Source organism: Papio anubis, chromosome 14, assembly GCF_008728515.1.
Source record: "Papio anubis isolate 15944 chromosome 14, Panubis1.0, whole genome shotgun sequence".
Classification (NCBI taxonomy): domain Eukaryota; kingdom Metazoa; phylum Chordata; class Mammalia; order Primates; family Cercopithecidae; genus Papio; species Papio anubis.
In genome coordinates this window covers 15,590,427-15,604,212 of record NC_044989.1, presented here as the reverse complement: position 1 = coordinate 15,604,212, position 13,786 = coordinate 15,590,427, and the positions used below count along the sequence as shown (strand labels likewise).

The 13,786-nt window shown below is 40.0% G+C and overlaps 1 non-coding gene across 1 annotated transcript; it reads right to left on the bottom strand.

The window, feature by feature from the left end:
* Positions 1-3,386: 3,386 nt before the first annotated feature.
* LOC116270476 lies at positions 3,387-3,503 on the bottom strand. The gene has a single exon (XR_004178503.1). It is a non-coding gene; the product is annotated as a U5 spliceosomal RNA (small nuclear RNA).
* Positions 3,504-13,786: the final 10,283 nt, after the last annotated feature.

The window sequence follows — 13,786 nt, the reverse complement described above, 5'->3', positions numbered from 1 at the left end:
GTTAAAAGAACAGAACAGTGAACATGATAACACTTGTCCCAAGGTTTAGCCATTGTTAACAGTTTTTCCTGACTCTGCTTAAGACCTCTTTTTCTTTGATGTTCTCTGGTTTTATTATCATGTGTTTTGTTATTTATTTTCTTTAGTTTACTTGCTTGGGATTCATTGAACTTCTGGAATCTTCTGGATTCGTATCTTTCTCCAATTCTGGAAAACCAATATCAGTTTTCTATCTATCTATCTATTTATTTATTTATTTATTGAGATGGAGTCTCTCTCTGTGGCCCAGACTTGAGTGCAGAGGCATGATCTCAGCTCACTTCAACCCCTGCCTCCCAGGTTCAAGTGATTCCCTTGCCTCCACCTCCTGAGTAATTAGGATTACAGGTATCTGCCACCACACTGCTAATTTTTACATTTTCAGTAGAGATGGGGTTTTGCCATTTTGGCCAGGATGTTCTCAACTGAACTCCTGACCTCGTGTGCTCCACCCACTCTGGCCTCCCAAAGTGCTAGGATTACAGGTGTGAGCCACTGCGCCTGGCCCCAATATCAGTTTTCTATTACTGCATAACAAACTGCCCCCAAACTTAGTGGCTGAAAACAATACACCATCTATTTTGTCATCTAAACAAGTCTGCAGTTTCGATAGGTGTCTGAGGGGACAGTGTGCCTCTGCTCCATGTAGTGTAATCAGAGGCAGCTCAGGGAAGAACGACTAGGATGGCTCAGGGCTGGCAAACAGATGTTGATGTTGAGTGGTTTTCTCTGCCTGTTTTCTAAGAACAGCAGTTCAGAAGTTCAAAGATTTCTTTGTATTTTGTACTCTCGCTGTCTCTTTCAGTCCAAACTGATGAAATTCCTTTAAAACTTTGTGGACTTCTTATGAATCAATTTATAAATTCACTCCATTAGACAAAAGCCATACCCACAGGTTTCATAGAGATCATCTCTACTTTGAGCTCCTTGTGAAATTTTCAGAAGCCCAGTTGTTTAACAGAGAAGGCCAGTGAGGCACAGTGTGAAGACCCTTAAAAGGGCCTGTGGTGTTTTTGAAAGGGTCTCTGGGGCACCACCTTAAATCTAACTGAGGTTTTTAACAAAGGTTTTAGAGTCAAATCCTTGGCTTCATCTTTACACCATATTCTTGTGACAGTGCTCTGAATTTGCTCTTTGCCTGAAAGTCATTCTTAATTAGAGAATCACATATATCATCTATAATAGAGAGACTGGAATGAGAAACATTCTTATTTCCAAACATAGTAAGTCCTGCCTCCTGATTTTTTTTAAACTAGACTTTATTTTTTTTTTTTAGAGCAGTTTTGGATTCAGAGCAAAATTAAATGGAAAATACAGAGAGTTCCCACATCCTCCTCCCTGACCACATATACACAACTTTCCCACCATCAACATCCCAATCAGTGTGGTGCATTTGCTACAGTTAATTAACCAACATTGACACATTATCAACCAAAGCTCATGTTTTACATTAGGGTTCACTCTTTGTGTTATACATTCTATGGGTCTTAAGTGTAGAGTAACACCCATTCGCCATTATAGCACCAGAGACTAATTTCACTGCCCTAAGAATCCCCTGCGCTCCACCTATTCATCTCTTCCTCCTCCCAACCCCCGGCAACCATTCATCTTTTTACTGCTTCCACAGTTTTGCCTTTTCCAGAATGACATATAGTTGGAATCATATAGTATGTAGCCTTTTCAAGTTTGCTTCTTTCAATTAGCAATATGCATTTAAGATTCCATCATATCTTTTCACTGCTTGATGGCTCATTTCTTTTTACTGTTGAATAATAGCTATTGTATCTATGTACTGGTTTATTTGTCCATTTACCTTTTAAAGGACATCTCAGTTGCTTTCAAGTTTTGGCAATTATGAGTAAAGCTGCTATAAACATGCATGTGCAGGTTTTTGCATGGATGTTTTAATTCACTTGGGTAGCTTTTTTATATTTAAAAGTTATTCATTACTTTATCTTTCTGCTCTCTCATTTTTTATAGACTACTTGGAGAAACCAGGTAGCAGCACTCTGCCTGGAAATTTTATTACCTAGATAATCAGTTCATTAGGTAAATAGGTACATTTTATTTATTTTTTATTCATACCATTTTACTTAGTTCTAATTTTTTTAATGTAAATTGTCAGTTTATAATTGTATATACTTATGGGGTACAGAGTAGTATTATGATTTATGAGTACAATGTGCAGAATTAAACCAAGCTAATGGTATATTTTCTATATTATATGTTACTAAAGGTAATAATGTTGTTAAACTTTAAGTTACTGGACCTAAGAGTCTTTTTCCTACATTCCAATAAGCCTCTCTTGCATTTCTTTAAGTCCTCACCAGCAGCCTCTGCAAACCCTTTTGGCTTCCACTCACCATCTGGTCCCAACGCCAATGTTACATTTTTAGGGTTTTGTGTTTTTTGTTTTGTGTGTGTGTGTGTGTGTGTGTTTTTAATACAGCAACATCACACTCCTGGTATCACAACTTATTCCAGTTATCTACTGCTTCATAAAAAACTACCTTAATGTAGTGACCTAAAACAACAATGATTTGTTTTGCTCATGAATTTGCAATTTGGGCGAGGCCCAGTGAGGATGCGTCTCTGCTCCTGTGGCGTCCGTTAGGGCGTTTTCTCACTCCTCTCCTAACGGAACTCCAGTCTGAGCATGTTTTAGTCCTTCTCACCCTCTTTTTCACATCTTTTAGCTTTTCTCTCTTTGTTTCTGCCCTGTGCTCTAGATCGTTTCTTGATATTCCAACTTACCTATTTTCCCTGTTGGATTTAATCTTCATTTAAACCCACCTATTCAGGGTGTGTGTGTGTGTGTGTGTGTGTGTGTTTTGATATGAAGTCTCAGCTCACTGCAACTTTCGCCTCCTGGGTTCAAGCAATTCTCTTGCCTCAACCTCCCTGGTAGCTGAGACTATGCCTGGCTGATTTCCTTCCTTTCCTTCCTTCCTTCCTTCCTTCCTTCCTTCCTTCCTTCCTTCCTTCCTTCCTTCCAGACAGAGTCAGTCTGTCGCCCAGGCTGGAGTGCAGTGGCACAATACTGGCTCACTGCAACCTCCACCTCCTAGGTTCAAGAGATTCGCATGCCTCAGCCTCCCGAGTAGCTGGGATTCCAAGTCTGAGCCAACATGCTCAGCTAATTTTTGTATTTTTAGAAGAGAGGAGTTTTCAGCATGTTGGCCAGGCTGGTCTCAAACTCCTGACCTCAAGTGATCTGCCCTCCTTGGCCTCCCAAACTGCTGGGATTACAGGTGTGAGCCAGAGTGCCCGGCCCACATATTCTGTTTTTAACTTCAATTTTAACTTGCTTCTTTCAAAAATTTGTTTGACTTTTCTTTTTAATGGTTAGCCCTGCTAAAGCAAGACCTCAAAAAATTAATTAAAAAACTCTGAGGTGTTCCTCTCCATGGGAATCTTTAGTAAAAGGCAAAAGACTTATATGATCTGAAGAGAAACTAGAGCATTGTTTAACTTTTATCACAGTATAATTTGCAAACAATAAAATGCATATATTTTAAGTGAACAATTTGGTCAGTTTTGACAAATACGTACACTTCTGTAACCATCATCCCAGTTAAAATATAGAATACAGTTGACCCTTGAACAGCATGGGGGTCAGAGGTGCCGACCCTCCAATGAGGTTGAAAATCCATATATAACTTTTGTCTTCCCCAAAACTTAAATACTAATAGCCTACTGTTTACCACAAGCCTTAGCATAACATAAACAACACAAATTTTGCATGTCATATGTATTACATACTGTATTCTAACATTAAGGTAAGCTAGAGAAAAGAAAATGTTATTAAGAAAACCATAAGGAAGAGAAAATATATTTCCTATCATTCAGTGGAGATGGATCATCATAAAAGCCTTCATCCTCATTGTCTTCATGTTGAGTAGGCTGAAGGGGAAGAGGAAGGGCTGATCTTGCTGTCTCAGGGGTGGCAGAGCCAGAAGAAAATCTGTTTATAGGTGGACCTGCACAGTTCGAGCATCAACTGTATATCCATATATGAGATGAAGTATCCATCTCTACTCCGTCTACTCTATATATGTATATGCAGTGGACGTACACATGTTTCTATCCATTTACTTATATAGAGTACATCCTACTTTATATGGAGTGTAAAACATACAGAGTATATCCATCATTTATTTCTTTTGTAGTCAATACCAGCTAGAATACCCTCTCTCACTCTCTCCCCAGTTCACCACTGATCTGGTTTCTATCATTATAAATAAGCTTTGCCTGCTCTAGAACTTCTTCATACACATGATACCATACAGTATGCAGTCTTCTGTGTCTGGCTTCTTTTCTTCTCAGCAGAATAATTTTGAGATGTATTCATGTTGTTGCGAGTATCAGTAGTTCTTTTGATGGTATGAACATAACACAATTTGTTTATTCACTTATTATTGCTAAACATTGTGGGCTTTTCCCACAGGTTTGAATTATTACGAATAAAGCTACTATGAATATTGCACACAAATATTTTCCGGAGACATGTGTTTTTATTCTTTCTGGGTAATCACCTAGGAGTGGAATTGATGAGTGATAAGGAAAGTTTATGTTTAATTGTATAAAGCCAAACTATTTTCCGAAGTGTTTGTCCCGTTTTATACCCTCACCAGCAATATATAGAATTTTGTTCTTCACATCGTTGCCAATGCTTGGTATTGTAAGTCTTTTTAAAAAACTTTTTACCCATTCCACTTGGTCTGTAGTAGTATTTCATTATAGTTTTAATTTGCATTTCCCCATGGCTAAAGATGTTGAACATCTTTCTATGTGTTCATTGGCTATTCATCTGATTTCTCTTTAAAGCATCTGTTAAATCTTTTGCCAGTTTTAAAATCGGGTTGCTTGTCTTCTTATTGAGTTGTAAACTTCTTTATATAGTCTGAATATAAGTCCTTCGTTAACTATAGCCACTGCAAATATTTTCTCTATGTCCTTTCATTTTAAAAAAAAAAACATGCTTTTTTGTTATTGCTTGTTTTTATTTTTATTAAAGTTATACATACAGGCACATAGATTTAAGAATCAAATAATTCTATAATTGTGTTATTTTTTTTTTTTTTTTTTTTTTTTTTGAGACGGAGTCTCGCTCTGTCGCCCAGGCTGGAGTGCAGTGGCCAGATCTCAGCTCACTGCAAGCTCCGCCTCCCGGGTTCCCGCCATTCTCCTGCCTCAGCCTCCCGAGTAGCTGGGACCACAGGCGCCGCCACCTCGCCCGGCTAATTTTTTGTGTTTTTAGTAGAGACGGGGTTTCGCCGTGTTAGCCAGGATGGTCTCGATCTCCTGACCTTGTGATCCGCCCGCCTCGGCCTCCCAAAGTGCTGGGATTACAGGCTTGAGCCACCGCGCCCGGCCAATTGTGTTATTTTAAAAAAAAGATAAGAAAAGCAGACACTACTCTCAAAGTGCTTGGAGGCACCTCTTTTAGCCTTTTTTTTTTTTTTTTTTTTTTTTTTAATTTACCTCCTTGACTGTAGATGACATGCTGTTTGGTGAATTTTGTTTTAGCATTACCCTCTGACTTCCCACCATGGAGGATGAGGGTTTAGCTGTTTCCTGTGCACACACATATTCTTTTCTTCCCCGCATCTTTCCAATATAGTTATGCCATAATTTTGTCTAGCTCAATATTCAATTTACATGATTGAGATTATGTGGAAACTGCACAATTGAGCCACGCAGTAACCTTTTAATACTTTTCCTTTCTCATATAGTATTGTTTAATTGTCCCATTGGCTTAGTTTTCATGTGTTTATCACCAATTCAACTCCAGACTCGTTGCTGATCGTCTAAATCTCTCTCAAGTTGTTCATCCTTATGAAGCAGCCTAGCCCTTCCCCAGAACCTCTGACTTGCTACAGTCTGGACTGGTTGCTCTCCATGTCATCCTGGGGATTCCCATCATCTGTGTTAGAACTCCTGATGTCTTCCTTTTTCAGCATTGGCCCCATGTTGGCAGCGAACATCCTCCAGGAACTAATTGCCTGTGCAACTACAACAGACTCCTAAAACCTCTACCTCCTTCAGCCATGCTGACTCCTTCCAATTCATCCTCCTCATGGCAGCCAAAGGATCTTCTTAATTGTGATGCCCCCCAACTCGTGAAGCCTCAAACACCAAAAACATGCTTTTAAAAACATTCTGTTGGGCCGGGCATGGTGGCTTATGCTGGTAATCCCAGCACTTTGGGAGGCCAAGGTAGGCGGATCACCTGAGGTCAGGAGTTCGAGACCAGCCTGGCCAACATGGTAAAACTCTGTCTCTACTAAAAATACAAAAATTAGCTGGGCGTGGTAGTGGGTACCTGTAATCCCACCTACTCTGGAGGCTGAGGCAGGAGAATCACTTGAACCCAGGAGGCAGAGGTTGCAGTGAGCCGAGATCATTGCACTCCGGCTTGGGCAACAAGAGTGAAACTCTGTCTCTAAAAAAAAAAAAAAAAAAAAAAAAAAATTCTGTCACTATCATCTCACCCTGCTCTGTTTTTCCCTGTAGCCCTTCATCGCCTGACACATTAAAATGTCTTTATTTGTCCATTCTGCCTTCCCTACTAGAATGTAAATTTCACAAATACAGAAACTTTGTTTCTTTACCCAGTGCTGAATCTCCAGCACATGGAACATTATCTGGTATCTAAAAAACATTGCATAACTATTTTTTAAAAAAGAATCTATAAAGTCCAATTCCAATCCTGCCTTTCTCAATGGAGTAATGGAGACTAAACTGAAATTTTATTTTGGGTAGATGTATATTTATTTTGTCAATTGATATCTAAAGTAAAATGTTAGAATATCTGCCTAGTAAAAAAGATTTGAAAGAATCACCTGGGCAGAAGCAACACTGGATTGTTACAGGGTTAAGGAAAATGCTTCAGGAAAATCATGCCCCTTTTGAGAGAACTTAAAAGATACAGTCTTCAATCACTTTTTTCTAGCCTGTAGAGTTTTTTAAGAAAGAAATTGAGACTGTTTCCTCACTGAGAGTTATACATGAATGAAGAGCTATTATCTGTACATGCACAGTTTGACAATTGCAGCCTTGAATAATGACGTTCATTGAGAGAAGTTTCTGAGAGTCAGGGAGAGGCTGCCATAATAAAATATATTTATAGAATTCTCTTGTCTTGGCTTAGAATAATTTGATAGCCAAATAAAAGTCTTAGCACTAATCCTTTGATCAGAATTCTATGGTTCGTTTTTTGGAAACTATTGGACAAAGTGCCAAGTATTCTAATATGCAACCTCTTAATGTACAAATTCAGAATTGTCATGAATTACATGGGAAGACACCATGCTTGCTTTTCTAATGATTTCACAGGGTAAATTTTGGCTGACCTAAGCCTGGTTTCACCAACTCAGTGAGACCTCGGTAACTGACCTACCCAACCAGGAAATCCACCTACATGCCTATCCAGTTCAGGTTTCTGTCTTTAGTGGTATCTGAGGGTTTAACTTGGTACTCAGCCACTTGGTTTAGTTTACAGATTGAATTATGTACAGATTTGCCAATAGTGTATGTATATACTGTGAAATAGTTCTGATGTTAAGTACTGATCCCAACTTTACTGGGTAAAGTCCTTATCCAAAACTGGAATCACTGCCTGGCAAAGTTGATGTTTACATGAATGGCATCCCCTGGAGTCTATAATGTGAGTGGTGCTCAATCAAGTTGTGCAACTTGGCAGCCCTGGGGCTTATCTCTTCCTCTCTTTGGACAATATTTTTTCATCATTTTCAATCCAATAGCTTCCCAGTGTCAGTGCTGACAAGCTCCCTGTGGAGTGCTCTCAGTCTCTCCATTTGCAAATGCTCTAAGATCAGTCTCTAAAGAACAGTCGTGTTCTACCCGAACAATAGAGTATAGCAGCTCTTTTTTCCCATTGCTTTGACTATGGATAGTGTAAGTACCCCAAGATCTGCAAGGATTGTGAAAGATTGTATAATCGGGTATTTGTGACTCTAAGTGAGAGAAATAATCTTCTAGATTGCATCCTATCTGGAAAATGCCTCTCTAATTTTTTGTTGCCATTAACTTACTGCTCATTTCCAATATTTTACCACGGAACTGGGACTTCTGGCCACTGGCTATAGTTTTGCAATTTAGCAGGCTAATTGATAAGCCAGCCATGTCTCTCTTACTATTGTACCCTCAGCACCTAGCGTGCAATGCTTAGCACAAACTCAGTTAATGTTTTCTTAACGAAATTAAAATTGAAATTTTGTAAGCTAGGTAGTTAAATAGGTTGTGATTTATTTGTATTGGTTTTGCAGTAGAAACAATAGATTGATGCACATTTAATCAAAATGCTGATCTGAATTGATTAAAACAACTAAACAAACACAACCTCTGAGTTTGCATTTCGTCGAAATCCATAGGGAATTTGTTGTAGGAAATCTTTATCTTAAAGCTTTTCTTTCTGACCAACAAGGGTGTTAGCTACGAGAAGAGCTCCTGAATTATGGGAATTGATTTCTCAGAAAAATTTCAGGATAGAAGAGGCAATAATAATGTTTTTTGGATGTTTGAGATGTAATCTTTTTTTTTTTTTTGAGACAGAGTCTCATTCTGTTGCACAGGCTGGAGTGCAGTGGCACGATCTTGGCTCACTGCAACCTCCGCCTCCCGGGTTCAAGCAATTCTCCTACTTCAGCTTCCCATGTAGCTGGGATTACAGGCATACGCCATCACACCAGGCTAATTTTTGTATTTTTAGTAGAGACGGGGTTTCAGTATGTTGGCCAGGTTGGTCTCAAACTCCTGGCCTCAAGTGATCTGCCTGCCTCGGCCTCCCAAAGTGCTGGGATCACAGACGTGAGTGACTGTGCTCAACTTGAGTTATAATCTTAAATTGAATCAGAGTAACATTATTTATTAATAACTAATAGACTCACTTATTAATAATTAATTTTATCAGCACTTTTCTGTTAAACATGTGTAATTGTATAAATTGTATCATTTGAGCCTCACATAATCTCAAAACTGTGTGATTTCTTTTGTTTTAATTCCTATTTTGAAGATGAGTAAAATTGAGGCTCAAAAAGACACAACCGATTGATTCATATGTATGCAGCTGGCAAGCGTTTCAATTCTAAAACAATATTTTTTCCGCCACACTGCTTTATGCATTTTAACGTCATGAATGAAAATGGAATGATTCATATTGACAGCTTGCTAATTAATGTTTCAGGTGTTGTACCAGGTGTTTGAGACCCAGGGGTACAAAGTAGAATAAGACATCCCTGCAGCATCCATGGGGGATACTGATGGTAGAGAGGCAGTTACTACCACATGGAAGTGCCTGGTGGGAGCAAGCATTGCTGCTGAGTGAACACACCATCATGGAACCCTGAGAACCTCTCAAGGATGGGGCCATATCACTTCTTCTAATAGCCTTAGACCCTTAGACACAGATGGAGAGATGGCCGTGTTGATATAAGAAAGAATGAATAAGGTGACTCCTGGATCCCAGTGTGGGTAGGAGTTTCCCAAGACATTCCAGGCAGAGGAAGTAGTGAGGTCACTGTGCTTTTAGAGGTCACCTGGTTTATAGAGCAGCCACATTGGCTGAGGAGATGTCTGTGCTGAAACAATGGGAGGTGGTTTCTTTGTACATCGTTCTTCAGCTCCAGCATGTGGTCTCCAGTACTCTTCATTTCACTGTGACAGTGCTGTTAGCTGGGACAGCAAAGAGCTCCACTTTCATAACATAAAAACACTAGAGGTTATTTCTCTCTCTCTCTCTCTCCTTTCTTCTCCCCATTACCTTAAAATTGCATTACCTTTCTGTTCAGATCAAGTGCCGCTCTTCAGAGAACAATCTCTGTTTTTGAGCGATGCGTTGAGAACATCGAGTGCCAGACCACACGCTAATTAAAGCTTGTCACATACCATAATGGCACCTCAGTAATACTCCAATTAACAGTTACTTTAATTACACCACTTACATGAAATTAATGAAGAGTCTAGCTCATGAGAAATAAGAACCTGTACATGAGAGCAACACAGAACATTCATCAAGTTTCTGATGAAACAGACTTTGAGAAATCTGTCCCTCCCGTTGCCTAGCTTAAAAAAAATATTTTCAGGGGGCAGGAAAGTGGCTTTTTGTAAAATGAGCTGCCAACAGATGAAGAAAGAGTACTCATTCTTGCTGCTGGAAAGGCTGATCACCCAGGCTTTCATGTCTTAGAGACTGAGTTCAAATCCTACACTGGCCCTTTCTAACTGTGCTCTCAGTGAATGAGGAATAGAGGAGAACTTCCTCAACCCGACAAAGGGCATCTAGAAAATACCACCAGCTCACATTGTACTTGGTAGTGAGAGACTGGACACTTTTCCCCTGCAATCATCACTGAGACAGGGAAATCCCCTCTCAAACTTCTATTCAGCATTGTACATTGTACGTTGTGGTTTATAGCTAGTGCAGTGAGGCAAGAAAAGAAAAAAAAATAGAGATAGAAAAGGAAGAGCAGAACTTTCTTAATTTGCAGACAACATGAACATTTATTAGCAAAACCAATGAAGTCTACAAAACAAGCTACTAGAATTCATAAGTGAGTTTTGCAAGGTTGTAGGATACAAGATCAATAAGCAAATCAATTATATTTCTATATACCTTAGGCAACTTTTTAGTCTCCCTGGTTCAGTTTTCTTATCTATGAAATGGCAGCAAATTTATATTCTTTATAGAATTGCTTTGAGGGTTAAGGAAATATGGTTCCTAAGATAAGGTTCAATAAATGTTGGTTTATTCCCTTTTTTTTTTTTGAGATGGAGTCTTGCTCTGTCGCCCAGGCTGGAGTGCAGTGGCGGGATCTCAGCTCACTGCAAGCTCCGCCTCCCGGGTTCACGCCATTCTCCTGCCTCAGCCTCTCGAGTAGCTGGGACTACAGGCGCCCGCCACCTCGCCCGGCTAGTTTTTTTGTATTTTTTTTTTAGTAGAGATGGGGTTTCACCGTGTTAGCCAGGATGGTCTCGATCTCCTGACCTCGTGATCCCCCCGTCTTGGCCTCCCAAAGTGCTGGGATTACACAGGCTTGAGCCACCGCGCCCGGCTATTCTCATTTTTTTAAAGAGCATACCAGATGGAGCCTTCAGTGGTCCTAACATGGTCTCACCTTCCATCTAAGCATGAAAGAGTAAGTGGTGCTCTAGAGGAATGTCACTTCAGCCTGGAATAATGCCCAGGGAACTCCTATAGCTGGAAACCATGCAGATGGGCAATTTTTAAGGGAAGTTCCAAGCCCAGAGACCAAGCTTTCCAAATCTGATCTGTCTCTCTCACCCATTACCCCCCCCACTACTCATTCCCATTTCCTTGGTTCAAGACTGGACTTTCATAGCAACCTCCTAAACGGTCTTCTTATTTCTAATCTTGCTCCTCTTAAATCCAATCTAACCACTGCTGCCAGAGTGGTTTCTTTGGAAGGTAAATCTGATCACCTCATTGTTCCATTTAAACCCTCTGGTGGCTTTTTATTGCAGTCAGAGTTAAGACCAAGCTTCTTAACCTGGTTTGTGCACAACACACTGGGAACTACTTGGACTGAACTACTTCTACTTCTCCCAAAACACCAAGCATTTTCTAGCTTCCCAACTTTCCTCAATCTGGTCCTGCTTCCAGAATTCCTACAACTTTACTCTCCATATCTGCCAGCCCCACCGAACCCTCACCTGACAATCTGCTATGCATCCTTCCAGCCCAACTCAAACTCATTTTCTCTCTGAAGTCTCTCTGGACTGCTCCGGACAGGATAAATGTGGATGTCCTCCATGCTTCCAAAGAAAGTTTACATCTTTATTATGACACTTATTACTTACTATTGTAATCTTTATTCACTTGCCTTTGAGCTCCTTGAGGGAACAGCCATGACCTATTTGTCTCTGTGTCTCTTGGAATCCTTCTCTGCTTCCTGACGTGTTCCTTTGGCCCCACTTAGACCTGACAAACCCCACCTGCTCCTTTCTGCCATGATGGTTATCATTCTTTCCATTTCATCCTATCTCAAAGATCTCTGCTGAAATCTGACTCTGTTCTAGACACTCTTCCCAGGATTTTCTCTCCACTGGGTTCACGGTGGCCATTTTGCCATCTGGGTAGTCCAAAATGGCTTCCTGGTTTTTGTCTTTGCTCTGTCTTCTTCTCATATAGATAGGTAGAGAGGGTGTGAGAAATGAAGAAAAACTACAAGATATCATGCTGGAAAGTAAGGCACTACCATAAATATGAACATGTGGATCAGTGAAACAGAAGGGTTAGACTAACACTAGCTCTAGAGTACATAAGAACTTAATGTATGCTACAGTAGCCATCACAAGGGGGAAGGACCATTCAATAGATTATGCAGGGAGAATTTGGAAGCTGATAAAAACCTGAGCTTCAAATTCTCATTTCACATCATTCTCCAAAATGAATTTCAGTGAACTAAATAATTAAAAATAAAAACATGCAAACATAAGAAATCTAGAAGGACATATAGATAACTTTATGCTTGGAATGGAGAGAACCACCTAAAGTTAAAGCAGTGGAAGAAAACACAAACAGAGAAATCAATAGATGTGAATACTCAAAATAGGCATTTTAAATGATCAATATTAAAAGGTTAAAAAAAAAAAAAAGGAAAAATCCTGTAACCAGTTTAACAAAAAGTCAATACATGGTATATAAAGAGTTTACACAAATCCACAAGGAAAACACTAAGACCCTGATTTTAACAAACTAACCAGGACAATGTACTTCATTAAACAACGTACCTGAGGGCAAACAAATAGCTAAAAAGTACTTTAAAGTATTAAACCCCCAAGAAATCAAACGCCGAGTAAAACTATGACAAGATTTTCACCATTCAGTTTTTTTTTTTTGTTTTTTTTTTTTTTTTTTTTTTTTTTTGAGACGGAGTCTGGCTCTGTCGCCCGGGCTGGAGTGCAGTGGCCGGATCTCAGCTCACTGCAAGCTCCGCCCCCCGAGTTTACGCCATTCTCCCCTCAGCCTCCCGAGTAGCTGGGACTACAGGCGCCCGCCGCCTCGCCCGGCTAGTTTTTTGTATTTTTTAGTAGAGACGGGGTTTCACCGTGTTCGCCAGGATGGTCTCGATCTCCTGACCTCGTGATCCGCCCGTCTCGGCCTCCCAATGTTTTTTTTTTTTTTAAGATGGAGTCTTGCTCTGTTGCTCAGACTAGAGTGCAGTGGCATGATCTTGGCTCAGTGCAACTTCCACCTCCCAGTTCAAGCGATTCTCGCACTGCAACCTCCCAAGTAGCTGGGATTACAGGTGCATGCCACCACACCTGTATAATTTTATCTTTTTAGTAGAGATGGGATTTCACCATGTTCACCAGGCTGGTCTCGAACTTCTGACATCAAGTAATCTGCCCACCTTGGCCTCCCAAAGTGCTGGGATTACAGGTGTAAGCCACCGCACCCAGCCTCAAATTTCAAAGAAAATGATGGACAAAAATCATATGATTATCTCAATAGATGCAGAAAAAACATTTGATAAAATTCAACATTTTTTCAAGATGAAAACTCTTAATGAACTTGGCATAGAAGGAACATACCTTAAAATAATAAAGGCCATATATAACAAACCCATAGCTAACAGCATAGTGAATGGGGAAAAGCTGAAAATCTTTCCTCTAAGAAGTGGAACAAGACAAAGATGGACACTTGTACGGCTCCTATTCAACATAGTGCTGAAAGTCCTAACCAGAGCAATCAAGCAATTGA